Source organism: Aethalodelphis obliquidens, unplaced genomic scaffold (genome assembly GCF_003676395.1).
Source record: "Aethalodelphis obliquidens isolate GAN/ISIS:26980383/991018 unplaced genomic scaffold, ASM367639v1 scaffold15, whole genome shotgun sequence".
Lineage (NCBI taxonomy): Eukaryota > Metazoa > Chordata > Mammalia > Artiodactyla > Delphinidae > Aethalodelphis > Aethalodelphis obliquidens.
In genome coordinates this window covers 26163696-26180828 of record NW_020837959.1, presented here as the reverse complement: position 1 = coordinate 26180828, position 17133 = coordinate 26163696, and the positions used below count along the sequence as shown (strand labels likewise).

Genomic DNA, 17133 nt, shown 5'->3' with positions numbered 1-17133 from the left:
TAAAATAAAATAAAAATAAGGTTATTCCTGTTGCTTTCAAAGGTCATTAAAGAGAAAAGAGGATGAGTCACAAACCACCTCAGCAGAGCTGAAAATTGGGGCAATTCCCCAGAACTCTGTGTGTGGGGAAGTGAGGGTGGAGTGTGTGACTACTTAGAAAACAAGCACCTAGCAACAGCTAGGCAGTGACTCAGGGCAGCGTCTCCTTCTGAGAGAGAGGAAATGGCTCAGCCACTACTAGAGACAGGCCTAAAGTCTGTGTCTGTATAATCGGTACATACCAGCTTCCGTTGCCTTCAAAAGAAAGAGCTGGATTGCTTCTACCTTATTCTTCTTAAACAACATTCCAGTTGCTCCTGTTTTCATATTAAATGCAATTCCGCCTGTATAGAAATGTTGGCTAACCAGCTGGAGGGAAGGGTGAGGCTGTGATATTTGTCCCCGCCCAAACTGTTGTAGAACTTCATAATGGGAAGTTAATACAGTTGGATCCTTTTGGGGGGAAACAAAAGAGAGAGAAAGAGACAAATCGGAAGCTAATTTGACAGCTAGATAAGGTACATAGATTTTGGCTACTTGATTGGTCTTTTAGTAAAGACAAAAACAAACAAACAAACAAAAAATGGAGAGAACTACAAAGTGTAAGTTTAGCCTAGTTAAGAGAAAGAGTCATAAATAACAAGGAAGCTGAGGGAAATAATTCTGTGTGATAAAGTTTGTGGACCTCAATTATTACTGTGCATAGTATCAAAATAGAAAGTTGGGCAAATACCTAACATCTCTGAAGCAGTCTGAGTTACTTCTGAACTTAAATAATCCTGTATCCAGAAAATTAGAAGACAAAATTAAGTTTAAACTGATCTTTTGATATTGGTGAGAGCTTAATATAATAAGAACAAAATAAGAAAATAGTCTTGTTAGAAAGCATTCTTGGTCCCTTAGATTATCTAATACCTACTGTAACCTAATCCACATATTTGAGTTGTATCTGAATTAAAAAAAATGTTGTTCCGTAGTCTAAACAAGGGCAGTCCTGAAGCCATTTTGAGAAGTAAGAATTCTGAGCCTACATCATTCCTAGTGATCCTAGAAAGTGTGTTAATGTATTAGTTCCTCATATTTCTCCAAAGAAGGCTGCCAACCATCTCTTCCTAACCTGATGCCCAAATATAAACATCCCCGTGCATTCCTAACCTCCCCCCAAACATAGCATCCCTAAAAAACAAAACAGAAAACAGGATGAAATGAAAAGTGGCAGGGACTTCCCTGGTGGTGCAGTGGTTAAGAATCCACCTGCCAATGCAGGGGATGCAGGTTTGAGCCCCGGTCTGGGAAGGTCCCACATGCCGCAGAGCAATGAAGCCCCTGCACCGCAAGTACTGAGCCTGTGCTCTAGAGCTTGCGAGCCACAACTACTGAGCCCGTGTGCCACAACTACTGAAGCCCACGTGCCTAGAGCCCGTGCTCCACAGCAAGAGAAGCCACTGCAATGAGAAGCCTGCACACTGCAACGAAGAGTAGCCCCTGCTCCCTGAAACTAGAGAAAGCCTGTGCACAGCAGTGGAGACCCAACGCAGCCAAAAATAAATAAATAAATAAAAAGTAAGAAGGGTTCCTGTAAGCTGGCTGTCCCTCTATTAAGGATCCTTTCTGAATTCCATGTCTAGCTGCAATGTGGGCTGTGAGGACTTCTTTAGTTGGTCATATTGTTACTTGGAATAAAATCAAACTTTTTAAATTTTTATTTTATTTTATTTTTTTTAATATTTGTTTTATTTATTTTGGCTGTGCCAGGTCTTAGTTGTGGTATGCGGGATCTTCCTTGCAACATGCGGGATCTTTTAGTTGTGGCATGCGGACTTCTATTAGTTTCTACATGCAGACTCTTAGTTGCTGCCTTCAGTATCTAGTTCCTTAACTAGGGATCGAACCCGGCCCCCCTGCACTGGGAGCGTGGAGTCGTACCCACTGGACCACCAGGGAAGTCCCTCAAAGTTTTTTTTATTAAGTAAGAAGAAGAGAATTGGTATTGGTTTGGTAGCTAGCTTCTTCCACAACTGTAAATCAGGACCCTAGAACTGCAATCATAATGAAGGTTTTCACTGATCCAGAATTATGTTGTTTTTGTTTGCCCTGTGGTAAAGATATGCTTGAGCCAGTGGAATGCAAGTTTCCTTGAAATTTTTATGAGGATAATTTACTTCAAGGTACAAAACTAAGATTTTTGAGTTCTGAAAGTAAGACAGGTTGCCAGTCATTTGTATTTTGCATTTAGTATATAAATATATACATGTGTATGTATTTTGTCATCCTGTATTATTCATGAACCTTAGGATATCTCCAAATTGGTATATAAGGGATGAAGTCAACCTATATATAAGGATCACCTCTTTTCTTGACCCAATCATTTAAAAATGGCACAACAAATTAGCCTAGAAAAAAAATACAAACTTTTCCAGTAAGAATGTCCTAAGAACTAAAATGTAATATGGCCTAATGTATAAAAAATATACCTTTTCCTTTATAAATTCTTACCTTTCATATAAAAGAGAGACAATTTAAGTAATGAAGATAAAGTTTTTTTGAGGAGAAAAATTATAATCCTTCTGTCAGAATTAAAGCTTCATAATCAGCACAGAGACATCGCTGGCTTAAAGGAATCTACCATGGTCAAGGCAGATCCTGCTTCTCCTGGGATATTCCCAGTGTTAAAACTGAAAATCTGGGCTTCCCTGGTGGCACAGTGGTTGAGAATCTGCTTGCCAATGCAGGGAACACGGGTTTGAGCCCTGGTCCGCAAAGATCCTACATGCTGCAGAGCGACTAAGCCCGTGCGCCACAACTACTGAAGCCTGTGCGCCTAGAGCCCGTGCTCTGCAACAGGAGAAGCCACCTCAACAAGAAGCCCATGCACCGCAATGAAGAGTAGCCCCAGCTCGCTGCCAACTAGAGAAAGCCCACGCATAGCAATGAAGACTCAACGCGACCAAAAATAAAATAAATAAATAAATAAATAAATAAAATAATTTTTTAAAAAACCAAAAAAACTGAAAATCCTAAGTCCTGGGAACCTTCACTTATGGGCAAACCAGGACAGTTTGTTACCCTACTTTTAGTTAATATCAGGGCAACTGGTTTAAGGTAGTATAAGAGAAATGATTAAATTTTTCCAGACTTGGATAACAGAAACCTAACAGATGATTCACTGTTAGGAAACACTGATTCCCAGAGCCAGAGGTGAAGGAGGGTGCTTCTGGAAATGGGACAGGAGCAGGTAGGAAAGAAACAGCTCAGCAGTCACATGCTTATCAGTCTTGCTTGTAGTTGTTGCCATGTTATAAGCATGTGTTTGTGGCCCTGTCTGCTGCTGACAATGTGTCATGCTTACAAACAAAATAAGTATTAATAAATGAAGAGGACTTTCATAGTAAACTTCAACCTTAACTTTAAGTATTAGGTCATAAGCCTCACGGCCGATTTTTCAAGTTCTAGTATAGGGTTGCCAGGTAATACACAGAATGCTCAGTTAAATTTGAATTTTATAAAACTAATGAATAATTTTTAAAAGTATGTATAAGCTTAGTATTGAGAATAAACTTTAAAAAGTTTAAGTGTGTCACAAATACTGCATGAGACATACTAAAAAGTTATCCATCGTTTGTCTGAAATTCAAATTTAGCTGGGTGTCATATTTTTGTTTGCTAAATCTAGCAACTGTGTAGGAAGAAAATAACAAAGTGTGCCCATTGGTACCAGTACAAACACACAATTTCTTCCCTGAACAGGGCTCTTGATCTTTTTTTATCTTTCTCTCACCAGCCCTCTCTCATCACCTGCTTGGGATGGATGGGTTTGCGGGGGCGGGGGGCAGTGGTGGTGGAAGGATAGAAGGTAGAATTCCCTCAACCTTGTCCCTTTCCCTCCCTTTCCAACTGTCTGTGTCTACATTTCTATACTTTTTTAGTTCCTACCTCAGAACTGAGATCCTGCTCCCACTGAGAGTCATTTCCCTGCAAGAAAAATTCTATGATCTTGGCTCCTTCAGCTTCTCCCTCCCTGCTGGTTCATTTTCTTTGGGATGTGAACAGTCATAGCTCTGACCTTTAACCAAAGGTGCCCCTTGGCCCTCTACTGGCATCCTCTGTCTCCTCTTTTCTTTGACACTCAAGCTCTTTGAGAAGCAATCTACACTGGTGGGTTTCACACCTGACAAAGCAAGAGCATTACCTGGGAAATTTGATTAAACTATCTGCCTCGAGCTCCTTCTCCAGACCACCCAATTTCCTGGGGTGGGACCCTCACCACATTTAGACAATTCCACCTCCTCAATATCTCTGGGCTTTATCCCAGTGGCCTCTGAGAGCCCACTGTCCCCTATTTGGTCCAGGGGAGCATAACTCCTGCCAGGATTACTGTGTCTTCCAGTTGCCCTACATGCCTCTAATTGTCTGAACACACTTCCACCTGATCCTCAGATAAATTGTAAATTCCTATTTTATCTTGTCACATTCCTAATTGGAGTCCTCATCTGACTTCCCCTTGCCTTCAGGATAAAATCCACGTTCCTTAGCATGCCAAATAGAGTCCTTAATTATGTGGCCTCTCCTAACTGTGCCACCCAATCACTCACCACCCTTTTCCCCAAGAATACTTAACTACCTGCAGTTTCTTCAGGCACTGTGCATTCTCGTTTCCCAGGTTGTACTTGTGCACTTTCAAAATTTCCTCCTACTTGAAACACCTTTAACCCACTTCTTAACCTCACTCCTTATTCTTATCTTAAAGATAAACGAATTACCTGTACACCTCTCTATCCTTGCTATACGGATAGTGACCTTCTTGAGGGCAGTCAAGGTATCTGAGTCACTTTTGTGTACTCACTATACACCACAGTGTCATAAAATATTGTCGTAGGTATACAATAAAAGAAAGAATGCCTGGATGAACTCCTGAAGGATTGAATTACAAAATATTAAAAAGCTACAAGTTATTTCCCAGATAAGAAGAGTAAGAATGCAAATTAAACTTTCAAAAGGCAACTGAAACTCAGAATATTAAACTTAGACGTGGACAGGATCTCAGAGTTCATATAGTCTATTTTATAAATGCCTGCAGATTTTAAAAAGTTAAAATATTAAATGTAACTCAGATTGGTTCAAGATGGCGGAGTAGAAGGACGTGCTCTCACCCTCTCTTGCAAGAGCACTGGAATCACAACTAACTTATGAACAATCAGTCATCGACAGGAAGACACTGGAACTCACCAAAAAAGATACCCCAAAGACAAAGGAGAAGCCACAATGAGATGGTAGGAGGAGGAGGGGCGCAATCACAATAAAATCAAATCCCATAACTGCTGGGTGGGTGACTCACAAACTGGAGAACACTTATACCACAGAAGTCCACCCACTGGAGTGAAGGTTCTGAGTCCCACGTCAGGCTTCCCAACCTGGGGGTCCGGCAACAGGAGGCGGAATTCCTAGAGAGTCAGACTTTGAAGGCTAGAGGGATTTGATTGCAGGACTTCAACAGGACTGGGGAAAACAGAGACTCCACTCTTGGAGGGCACACACAAAGTAGTGTGCACATCGAGACCCAGGGGAGGAGCAGTGACCTCATAGGAGACTGAACCAGACCTACCTGCTAGTGTTGGAGGGTCTCCTGCAGAGGCGGGGGATAGCTGTGGCTCACTGTGAGGACAAGGACACTGGCAGCAGAAGTGCTGGGAAGTACTCCTTGGTGTGAGCCCTCCCAGAGTCCACCATTAGCCCCACCAAAGAGCCAGGTAGGCTCCAGTGCTGGGTTTCCTCAGGCCAAACAACCAACAGGGAGGGAACCCAGCCCCACCCATCAATAGTCAAGTGGATTAAAGTTTTACTGAGCTCTGCCCACCAGAGCAACAGTCAGCTCTACCCACCACCAGTCCCTCCCATCAGGAAACTTGCACAGCCTCTTAGACAGTCTCATCCACCAGAGGGCAAACAGCAGAAGGATGCAGCAAAAGCAGTTCTAAGAGGGAAGTTTACAGGAATACAAGCCTACCTCAAGAAACAAGAAACATCTCAAATAAACAATCTAACCTTACACCTAAAGGAACTAGAGGAAGAAGAACAAACAAAACCCAAAGTTAGTAGAAGGAAAGAAACCATAAAGATCAGAGCAGAAATAAATGAAATAGAAATAAAGAAAACAATAGCAAAGATCAATAAAACTAAAAGCTGGTTCTTTAAGAAAATAAACAAAATTGATAAACCATTAGCCAGACTCATCAAGAAAAAGAGGGAGAGGACTCAAATCAATAAAATTAGAAATGAAAGAGGAGAAGGTTCAACAGACACAGGAGAAACACAAAGCATCCTAGAGACTACTACAAGCAACTCTATGCCAATAAAATGGACAACCTGGAAGAAATGGACAAATTCTTAGAAAAGGAAGGAACCAGGAAGAAATAGAAAATATGAACAGACCAATCACAAGTAATGAAATTGAAACTGTGATTAAAAATCTTCCAACAAACAGAAGTCCAGGACCAGATGGCTTCACAGGTGAATTCTGTCAAACATTTGGAGAAGAGCTAACACCCATCCTACTCAAACTCTTCCAAAAAATTGCAGAGGAAGGAACACTCCCAAACTCATTCTATGAGGCCACCATCACCCTAATACCAAAACCTGACAAAGATACTACAAAAAAAGAAAGTTACAGACCAGTATCACTGATGAATATAGATGCAAAAATCCTCAACAAAATACTAGCAAACAGAATCCTACAACACATTAAAAGGATTATACACCATGATCAAGTGGGATTTATACCAGGGATGCAAGGATTCTTCAAGATACATAAATCAATCAATGTGATACACCATAGTAACAAATTGAAGAATAAAAACCATATGATCATCTCAATAGATGCAGAAAAAGGTTTTGACAATATTCAACACCCATTTATGATAAAAACTCTACAGAAAGAGGGCATAGAGGGAACGTACCTCAGCATAATAAAGGCCATATACAACAAACCCACAGCAAACATTATTCTCAATGGTGAAAAACTGAAAGCATTTCCTCTAAGATCAGGAACAAGACAAGGATGTCCACTCTCACCACTATTATTCAACATAGTTTTGGAAGTCCTAGCCACGGCAATCAGAGAAGAAAAAGAAATAAAAGAAATACAAATTGGAAAAGAAGAAGTAAAACTGTCACTGTTTGCAGATGACACGATACTATACATAGAGAATCTTAAAAATGCCACCAGAAAACTACTAGAGCTAATCAATGAATTTGGTAAAGTTGCAGGATACAAAATTAATGCACAGAAATCTCTTGCATTCTTATACACTAATGATGAAAAATCTGAAAGGGAAATTAAGGAAACACTCCCATTTACCATTGCAACAAAAAGAATAAAATACCTAGGAATAAACCTACCTAGGGGGACAAAAGACCTGTATGCAGAAAACTATAAGACACTGATGAAAGAAATTAAAGATGATACCAACAGATGGAGAGATATACCATGTTCTTAGATTGGAAGAATCAATATTGTGAAAATGACCATACTACCCCAAGCAATCTACCGATTCAATGCAATCCGTATCAAATTACCAATGGCATTTTTTACAGAACTAGAAGAAAAAATCTTAAAATGTGTATGGAGACACGAAAGACCCTGAATAGCCAAAGCAGTCTTGAGAAAGAAAAACAGAGCTGGAGGAATCAGGCTCCCTGATTTCAGATGATACTACAAAGCTACAGTAATCAAGGCAGTATGGTACTGGCACAAAAACAGAAATATAGATCAATGGAATAGGATAGAAAGTCCAGAGATAAACCCACACCCATACGGTCACCTTATCTTTGATAAAGGAGGCAAGAATATACAATAGTGCAAAGACAACCTCTTCAATAAGTGGTGCTGGGAAAACTGGACAGCTACATGTAAAAAGATGAAATTAGAACACTCCCTAACACCATACACAAAAATAAACTCAAAATGGATTAAAGGCCTAAATGTAAGGCCAGACACTATAAAACTCTTAGAGGAAAACATAGGCAGAACACTCCATGACGTAAATCACAGCAAGATCCTTTTTGACCCACCTCCTAGAGAAATGGAAATAGAAACAAACAAATGGGATCTAATGAAACTTAAAAGCTTTTGCACAGCAAAGGAAACCATAAACAAGACTAAAAGGCAACCCTCAGAATGGGAGAAAATATTTGCAAATGAAGCAACTGACAAAGGATTAACCTCCAAAATTTACAAGCAGCTCATGCAGCTCAATTTCAAAAAAACAAACAACAATCCAAAAAATGGGCAGAAGACCTAAATATACATTTCTCCAAAGAAGACATACAGATGGCCAAGAAGCACATGAAAAGCTGCTCAACATCACTAATTATTAGAGAAATGCAAGTCAAAACTACAATGAGGTATCACCTCACACCAGTTAGAATGAGCATCATCAGAAAATCTACAAACAACAAATGCTGGAGAGAGGGTGTAGAGAAAAGGGAACCCTCTTGCACTGTTGGTGGGAATATAAATTGATACAGCCTCTATGGAGAACAATATGGAGGTTCCTTAAGAAACTGAAAATAGAACTACCATGTGACCCAGCCATCCCACTACTGGGTATATACCCTGAGAAAACCATAATTCAAAAAGACACATGTACCCCAATGTTCATTGCAGCACTATTTACAATAGCCAGGTCATGGAAACAACCTAAATGCCCATCGACAGAGAAATAAAGAAGATGTGGTACATTTATGCAATGGAATATTACTCAGCCATAAAAGGAACAAAATTGGGCCATTTGTAGAGATGTGGCTGGAGCTAGAGACTGTCATACAGAGTGAAGTAAGTCAGAAAGGGAAAAACAAATATCGTATATTAATGCATATATGTGTAACCTAGAAAAATGGTACAGATAAACCGGTTTGCAGGGCAGAAATTGAGACACAGATGTAAAGAGCAAACGTATGGACACCAATGGGGGGAAGCGACGGGGGGGGGGGGGGTGTGATAAGTTGGGATATTGGGATTGACATATATACACTAATATGTATAAAATGGATAACTAATAAGAACCTGCTGTATAAAAAAATAAATTAAATAAAATTCAAAAAAGGAAAAAAAAGACGCAGAAGTAGAGAATGGGCTTGAGGACACGGCGAGGGGGAAGGGTAAGCTGGGGCGAAGTGAGAGAGTAGCATTGACATATACACATTACCAAATAGATAGCTAGTGGGAAGCAGCTGCATAGCACAGAGAGATCAGCTCAGTGCTTTGCGACCACCTAGAGGGGTGGGATAAGGACATTGGGAGGGAGATGCAAGAGGGAGGGGATGTACGTATGCATATAGCTGATTCACCTTGTTATACAGCAGAAACTAACACAACATTGTAAAGCAATTATACTCCAATAAAGATGTTAAAAAATTAATTAACAGAAATACTGTAAAAAATAAGTAAATAAAAAATAAATGTAATTCCAATTTACACACACATCTTATCAGAACCAACTAAGTCGGTATTCAGCTATGTTCCCTGTTTTATTTTGGTTTTTTTTTCCTGTACTCTTAATTCTTTGACCTTTCCTTTGTTTATCTTTCTCTTTATTATAAAATCCTACAGTGGCTACCAAATTTCTCAATGCATCCAGTAAATCCAACTAGTAACCTCAATTTGAATGATAGTATGTCTTGTCTATTCATCCCTGTATCTGAATCTCTGTGCCAAACAGGTTGAATGTTTCACAATCCATTTTCTGTCTCTTATTTCTGGCCTATAAGTAGGATGTTTTAGCTGAGTCAAACAACTTATTTCCTTCCACCTGTGCAAGCATTTATCATCAACTTTTTATGTTTTCTGCACATTTTTACTATTATTTTCTCCACATTATGTAGAAATCATAAAAACTCTGAGCAAAAATGAGTTCCTATGTGAATAATACCGTTCTCTTCAAGATATACAGGAATCACTCCTGTATTTGTGTATGGTATATTTGCAAACACATGTGCAAAATATTTATTAATCTATTTTGTTTCACCCTTTATGCACAGTTTGTCTTCTGTTGCAAAGAGCATAGTACAATGCGTTGTGTTTTTCCAATCTTTTTTATTGTGGTAGACTACACGTAACATAAAATTTACCAGCTTAATCATTTTAAAGTGTAAGTTCAGTGATATTGAGTCCATTCAGATTATTGTGTAATCATCACTACCACTCACCTCCAGAATTCTTTTCATCTTGCAAAACTTAACCCTGTAACTTCCCCCAGGCCCTGGCAACCACCATTCTACTTTCTGTCACTATGATTTTGACTACTTTAAGTACCCTATATAAGTGAAATCATACAGTATTTGCCTTTTTTGTGACTGGCTTATTTCACTTAGCACAGTGTCTGTGGTGTTTACTCATGTTGTAGCATACGTCAGAATTTCCTTTCTTTTTAAGGCTGAATAAGATTTCATTGTACCTATATACCACATTTTGCTTATCCATTTCATTCATTCATGGACACTTGGGTTGCTTCCATGTTTTAGCTATTTTGAATAATGCTGCGATGAACGTGGATGTGCAAATATCTTTTTGAGGCTCTGCTTTCCATTCTTCTGAGTATATACCCAGAGGTGGAATTGCTAGATCGTAGGGTAGCTCTATTTTTAATTTTTTTAAGAAATGTCATGCTGCTTTCCACAACGGCTGTACCATTTTACATTTTCACCAACAGTGGAGAAGGGTCAATTTCTTCATGTCCTCACCAACAATTATTTTCTGATTTTTGATGGTAGCTATGCTAATTGGCGTGAGGTAGTAACTTCTTTTTATTATTAGGATGATTTGGCCTATTTAGAATAATTGGATAGCCTACTTTTGTTTCTACTGGCTATTTTTGACTTCGTGTATGAAGCTTTTTTGTTGTTGTTAGCAAATAACAGATAAAACATACTGCTCTCATTTCCTGAATATTGATCCATAGTGTTTTTGACACCAAATGATCAGTGACCTTGAACTGATGACAATATCACATGTACTTCCTAACCTCAAAATTTGCTTTTAAAGTCAGAAAAAGGGCTTCCCTGGTGGCGCAGTGGTTGAGAGTCCGCCTGCCGATGCAGGGGACACAGGTTCGTGCCCTGGTCCGGGAAGATCCCACATGCCGCGGAGCGGCTGGGCCCGTGAGCCATGGCCGCTGAGCCTGCGCGTCCGGAGCCTGTGCTCCGCAACGGGAGAGGCCACAACAGTGAGAGGCCCGCGTACCGCAAAACAAAAAAAAAAAAACAAAAAAAAAGTCAGAAAAAGTGACTGGCCTTTTTTTGTCTGTTTAATGACTATATTTGCATATATTAAAAATTACTTTAGGTCTCTTTGTTTTTAGCTGTGATAATGGTTACTATGATTACATTTTAAAAAGAGTTCTTACTTATCGTGGTAATCATTTCACAATATATGTAAGTCAAGTCATTAAGCTGTACCCCTTAAACTCATACAGTGCTGGAGGTCAATTATATCTCAATAAAACTGAAAAAATAAAGACAAAACAAAATATTAAAAGTAAACAAAAAGAGTTCTTATCTTTTAAAGATACCTATTAAAATGTTTACAGAAAAAATGAAATAATGTCTGAGATTTGCTCCAAAATGATCCAGTGGAGGATGGAGGGTAACAGCAGGTAGGTTATAGATGAAAAAAGATAGGGCATCAATTGATAATTGTTGAAACTGGGTGATGGATCTGGGGAGGTTTGTTATATTAGTCTCTCTACTTCTGAAGAAATTGTCATTTTTCATTATAAAAAAAAAATTTTAAGCTGTGTTTAATCTAGTAAGTTAAGTATTTTAAAGGATAATATTTGTTAAGTAAGGTGAGTGTAGCCTTTCAATTAATGCAGAAAAGAAAAAAGTGAAATAAAACATGTATATCACACTCACTTATTGCTTTTCTTGCATTTGATCCTTACCATAGATGACTGTGCAGTTCTCAAATGATATTAAGCTTTTATAATATTAGAAAAAAAATTTAATTACTAAAATTTGTATAATTAATTGAATAAAATTTGGGCAAAAACACGTTACTCATAAATTGATACATAATGCAAACATGCTACTTTTGTCAAAAGACATAATAAGAGCTTTCTGCAATGATGTAAATGTTCTGTATCAGTTTTTTCCAATATAGTAGCCACTATACATACAGCTATTGAGCTGGTTGGTATGACCAAGTGGCTAGTGCAACTGGGAAATAAAAATTTAAATTTTATTGATTTTCACTCGTATTTTAAGTGCTTTTCATTAGAAGTTCTGACAAATTATATTTGTCAGTGAAGATGTATATGCCTTTGACAAATGAAAAACATCACAAAGTTAGTCCATAAATTAAAAATTGAAGATTAGAAGTCTAATAATACTTGATCTGAAATACTTTATAGATGATGTTAAAATTTAAACTGAGAAAGCATTATAAGTTATCTACAAATAATGTTACGTATTTTAAATTTAGTCAGTTACATCTATCTTGTTTTACAATTATAGTTTTTAGTGTAACATACCAAGGATTTTTAATAGCTAATAATAGGTAACATTTATAGAATCCTTAGCAAATGTGAGGCACTATTATGGCATTTTATATATACCTAATAATTTTCTATATATTCAGTGTGTTAAAGATTAACACATTTAATCCTTATACCAAACCTAACAGGTAGGGACACTATTAATAGTTCCTTTTTTTTTTTTTTTAAGTAACTTACTCAGGTTGATGTTAGCAACTTGTGGGATTGGGATTTGAACCCAGAAATTTGGCTTAAGTTCACATTCTTAATTGCTTTGCTATAGTTCCTCTCCAGAAATAGTTTGCCTAGAAAAGGATTAAGAAAGAATGATTAATTAGTTATTAAAATGTGTTCATAAGGAGTTCTCATCACTTTGGAAAAATCCTATGCAATGTATTGCATTATAAGGTTAAGTGAAAAAGGATATAAAATTGAATACAGAGAATCATTCACTATGTTTATTTCTCCTTGCCCCCATAAAAAACTATGCTTAGGAAAAAAGACCAGAAGTAAATATTTTGTCTATCTTTTTTATATGTTCAAATTTTCTATAATAAGAAAAATGTTTATGGGACTTCCATGGTGGTCCAGCGGTAAAGAATCTGCCTTACAATGCAGGGGACGTGGGTTTGATCCCTGGTCAGGGAACTAAGATCCCACATGGCGCAGGGCAACTAAGCTCATGTGCCACAACTACTGAGCTCGTGTGCCTCAACTAAAGAGCCTGTGTGCCACAAACTACAGAGCCCACACACCCTGGAGCCTGCGCGCCACAACTAGAGAAGCCTGTGCACCACAATGAAAGATTCTGCAATCCTCAGTGAAGATCCTGCGTGCCACAACTAAGACCCGACACAGCCAAAAAATAAATAAAATAATAAATAAATAAAAATAAATCTCAAAAAAAGAAAAATGTTTATGAAAAAACTTTAGTTATTAAAATTATAAAGCATATTTAAAATTTCTTTTTGGTTAATATTAATATTTGGTATTAGAGGAACTCTAAATTGAGATTGTTATGAACGTTTATTAAAAATTCTCCTGAAAATTTTGGCTATTTATTTTCCCATATGCTCACTCTGAGAATGACTTAGTTGACTCTGAAGATACTTTTATTTCTAATAAGTTATCAAGTCCATATTCCTTAAAGATATGATTTTACTTATTTGTCTGATAAACAAAATGAAACATTTTTTTCCCTGAAGAAACGAGTCATTGGTAGTCCTTAAGACTGAGCTCTTTGAACTGACATTTTAACCTCTCTAAGGCTGGCAAATAGATTGTGGGTGGAATAAAAAGTACATGTTTCACAAATGACTTTTGTCTTCTTTCATTGGTCTGAGTACTTTAGAAACCAAAAATACCTTTTGGATATGCCATATGTATACAACCTAAGATGACTTTTCCATAAAGCAGGGACTACATTGCACACACTAGTCTGGACTTCTCCTGAAATGTATGTAACAGACTTTTTGAATTGCTTACTATCAACATGAATCATTATGCTACCAGCTGCCATTTACTGAACACTGACTATCTGTAAGGCACTACACGAGGTATTTTGTTATCTTATTAAATCCTTACTCCAGTCCAGTGAGCTGGGTAATTTCATTTCCATTTTACAAATGAGAAAATTTATATGCAAAGAGAAAATTCAACATGGCCAAGGTCAGTTGCTATATAAGTGACAGAGCCAGCTTTCAAATTCAGGTCTGCCAGGGGTAGTAACTGTGAAGATTTATAACATATAACGAAATATTATTCAGCCTTAAAAAAGGAAGGAAATTCTGACACGTACTACAACACAGATGAACCTGAGGAAATTATGCTAAATGTAATAAGTCAGACACAAAAGGACAAATAATGTACATTCCACCTGTATGAGGTACTCAGAATAGTCAAATTCATAGAGACAGAAAGTAGAATGGTGGTTGCTAGACACTAGGGGGAGAGGGGAAAGGGAAGTTAAAGTTTAATGGGTAGGGAGTTTCAGTCTGGGATTATGAAGAAGTTCTGGAAATAAATGGTGGTGATGGTAGCACAACAATGTTTGACTGTATTAATGCCACTGAAATGTACAGTTAAAAAGAGTTAAATGGTAAATTTTACGTTATATATATTTTACCATAATAAAAAGTAACTCATGAAAACTCTTTAGCAGAGTTCTAGCCCATTATAGAACAAATACAAGGTTGAGGATCGTAAAAGTCTCTACCTATAATAATAAATGGAAGTGGGAAGGGGAGATCATTAGTGAGATGACATTTAAGTGGTCAGACCTAGTTCTATTTATATTTAGGATAAATGAGGGAAAATTTCATAGAGAACTATTAGATATTTCCTAAACCTCATTTACAAAGTGTGATATTTTGGTTACCTTTTGGCATATTTCCTTGTTGATATCAAAAATTCTTTAAAAAATAAGACAGCATCCTAAGAATGGATGCTATGCATCTATTACATAGCAATGAGATGAAGGCTTGAATCAATTATAGTCAATAAATCAATAATGAGGGCCTACTTTATGCAAGGTCCCATGTTAGGTACTGAAAGTAGACACATCTTATCCTCTACAGCCAGCCTGAAGGCAGGGGAAGTACAAAAAGCTGTAAAAAAGAGAGGTGAGCAGGCCAAACGGCTAAAGCCTTTTGAAGGGAGCATTGAAAGGAATAGACAGAGAGATGGCAGCCTGACACTTACAGAGACAAACATGCTCACTCTCACTCTCTGAAACTAAAGGTCAGATATGAAAATATATTCAAATAGACCAGATGATGATGGATAGTTCTGCACCAATTTATTCCTCCTGACCCTGTTTTAGAGTATGAGTCCCCCTGTCCCCACCTTTGGCATTTTGAATACACGCATAAGAGAAGGAGGCAGAAAGTGAACGTTTGGTTATGGTTATGGTTATGGTTACCCTTTGTATGGGAGTAGAGACAGAAAGTGGGCCAAGGGTATTTCTGGGGTTCTGGAAATATCCCATTTCTTAATGGGTACTGGTAGCATAGGTTCAGTTTATGGAAAATCTTTGTGCTGTACACTTAGGAATTTTACTTTTCTATATGTATGTTTATTTCAATAAAAAAATTGTTAAAAGTGAAATAAAAACCAACCCAGCAAATCCCCTTTCCTTCACTGATTTGTGACCTCTGGTAAATTCCTTAAGATTCTAAGTCTCAGTTTCCTGATATGTAAAATGGTAATAACAATAGCACTTACAGCATATGTTTGCTGTGAAATATAGTGAGATATATATGAAGCACTTAGCAAAAATGGCGGCAGCTTTCAACAAATGTTAGCCATTATTATGATAATTACAATGGCTGACAAATATACTATGGAATAGTTTTATTCCTGGATAACAACAACTGACGTACTTTCTATGGTTACACAGATTGGAGCTATTACTTATTTTATGATGACTCACGTAGAGCATACCAGTCACTTGGCCTAGTTGGGAGGCCTAACCAGCTTCTGTGTTCTTTTAGGTAGTCTCTATCTTCCCTATATTGTAATATTTATTCCACATTTTAAGTGTAAAAGGTATTAAACATCACTTTTTTTCTGGCAGTCACTGGAAAATGAAAGAAAGGAAAAGGGTCTTCAGAAACAATTACCCTTTTTATTTGTATGGTTACATTTCCTTTGAACTTCAATATAACCTGTGAGACAGATAAGGATCTGATATTAAAGATGAGTAAACCAGGGGCTTCCCTGGTGGAGCAGTGGTTGAGAATCTGCCCGCCAATGCAGGGGACACGGGTTCGAGCCCTGGTCTGGGAAGATCCCACATGCTGCGGAGCAACTAGGCCCATGACCCACAAACTACTGAGCCTGTGCATCTGGAGCCTGTGCTCCACAAGAGAGGCTGCGACAGTGAGAGGCCCGCGCACCGTGCGCTTGCCGCAACTAGAGAAAGCCCATGCGCAGCAACAAAGACCCAACACAGCCAAAAATAAATAAATTTATATGAAAAAAGTCCAATAAGCCCACCAGAATGGCTAAAATTAAAAAGTCTGAAACATCAAACTTTTGGCAAGGTGGTGAAGCAGCCAAAGCTTCCATACATTGTTGGTCTAAGTGTAAAATGGTACACTTGGAAATGGTACACAGACTTGGAAAAAAGTCTAGTGGTTTCTCATAAAATTAAGCATATGCCTACCCTATTACCCAGTAATTCCACCAAAGAGAAATGAAAACGTACGCCCACAAAATGATTTGCACAAGAATGTTCCTAACCACTTTGTCCGTAAGAGCCAAAAACCGGAAACTATCCAAATGTCTATCAACAGAGCAATGGATAAACAAACTGTCCTATATTCGTACAATTTATACAATGAAATACTATTCAACAATAAAAAGGGATGCACTACTGATACAATAACAGGATCAATCTCCTAAACTTCTTGCAGAGTGAAAGAAGCTTTATAGACTATATGCTGTATGATTCTAGAATAGGCAAAGCTCATTCGAAGTGAAAAACAAAAACGAAACAGTATAGCGATCACCTGGTGGGTAGGAATCAACAGGGAAGGGTCATGAGTGAACTTTCTAGGGTGACAGTA

General features: G+C 37.9%; 1 long non-coding RNA gene across 1 annotated transcript in view; it reads left to right on the top strand.

Moving 5' to 3' along the window:
• Positions 1 to 3047: 3047 nt before the first annotated feature.
• LOC113625449 (uncharacterized) overlaps positions 3048 to 17133 on the top strand; it is an 18475-nt gene continuing 4389 nt past the window's right edge. Inside the window, exons 1-2 of the long non-coding RNA XR_003434683.1 lie at positions 3048 to 3685; positions 10657 to 10659. This is a non-coding gene — a long non-coding RNA (uncharacterized LOC113625449). The remainder of the gene's footprint in view (positions 3686 to 10656; positions 10660 to 17133) is intronic.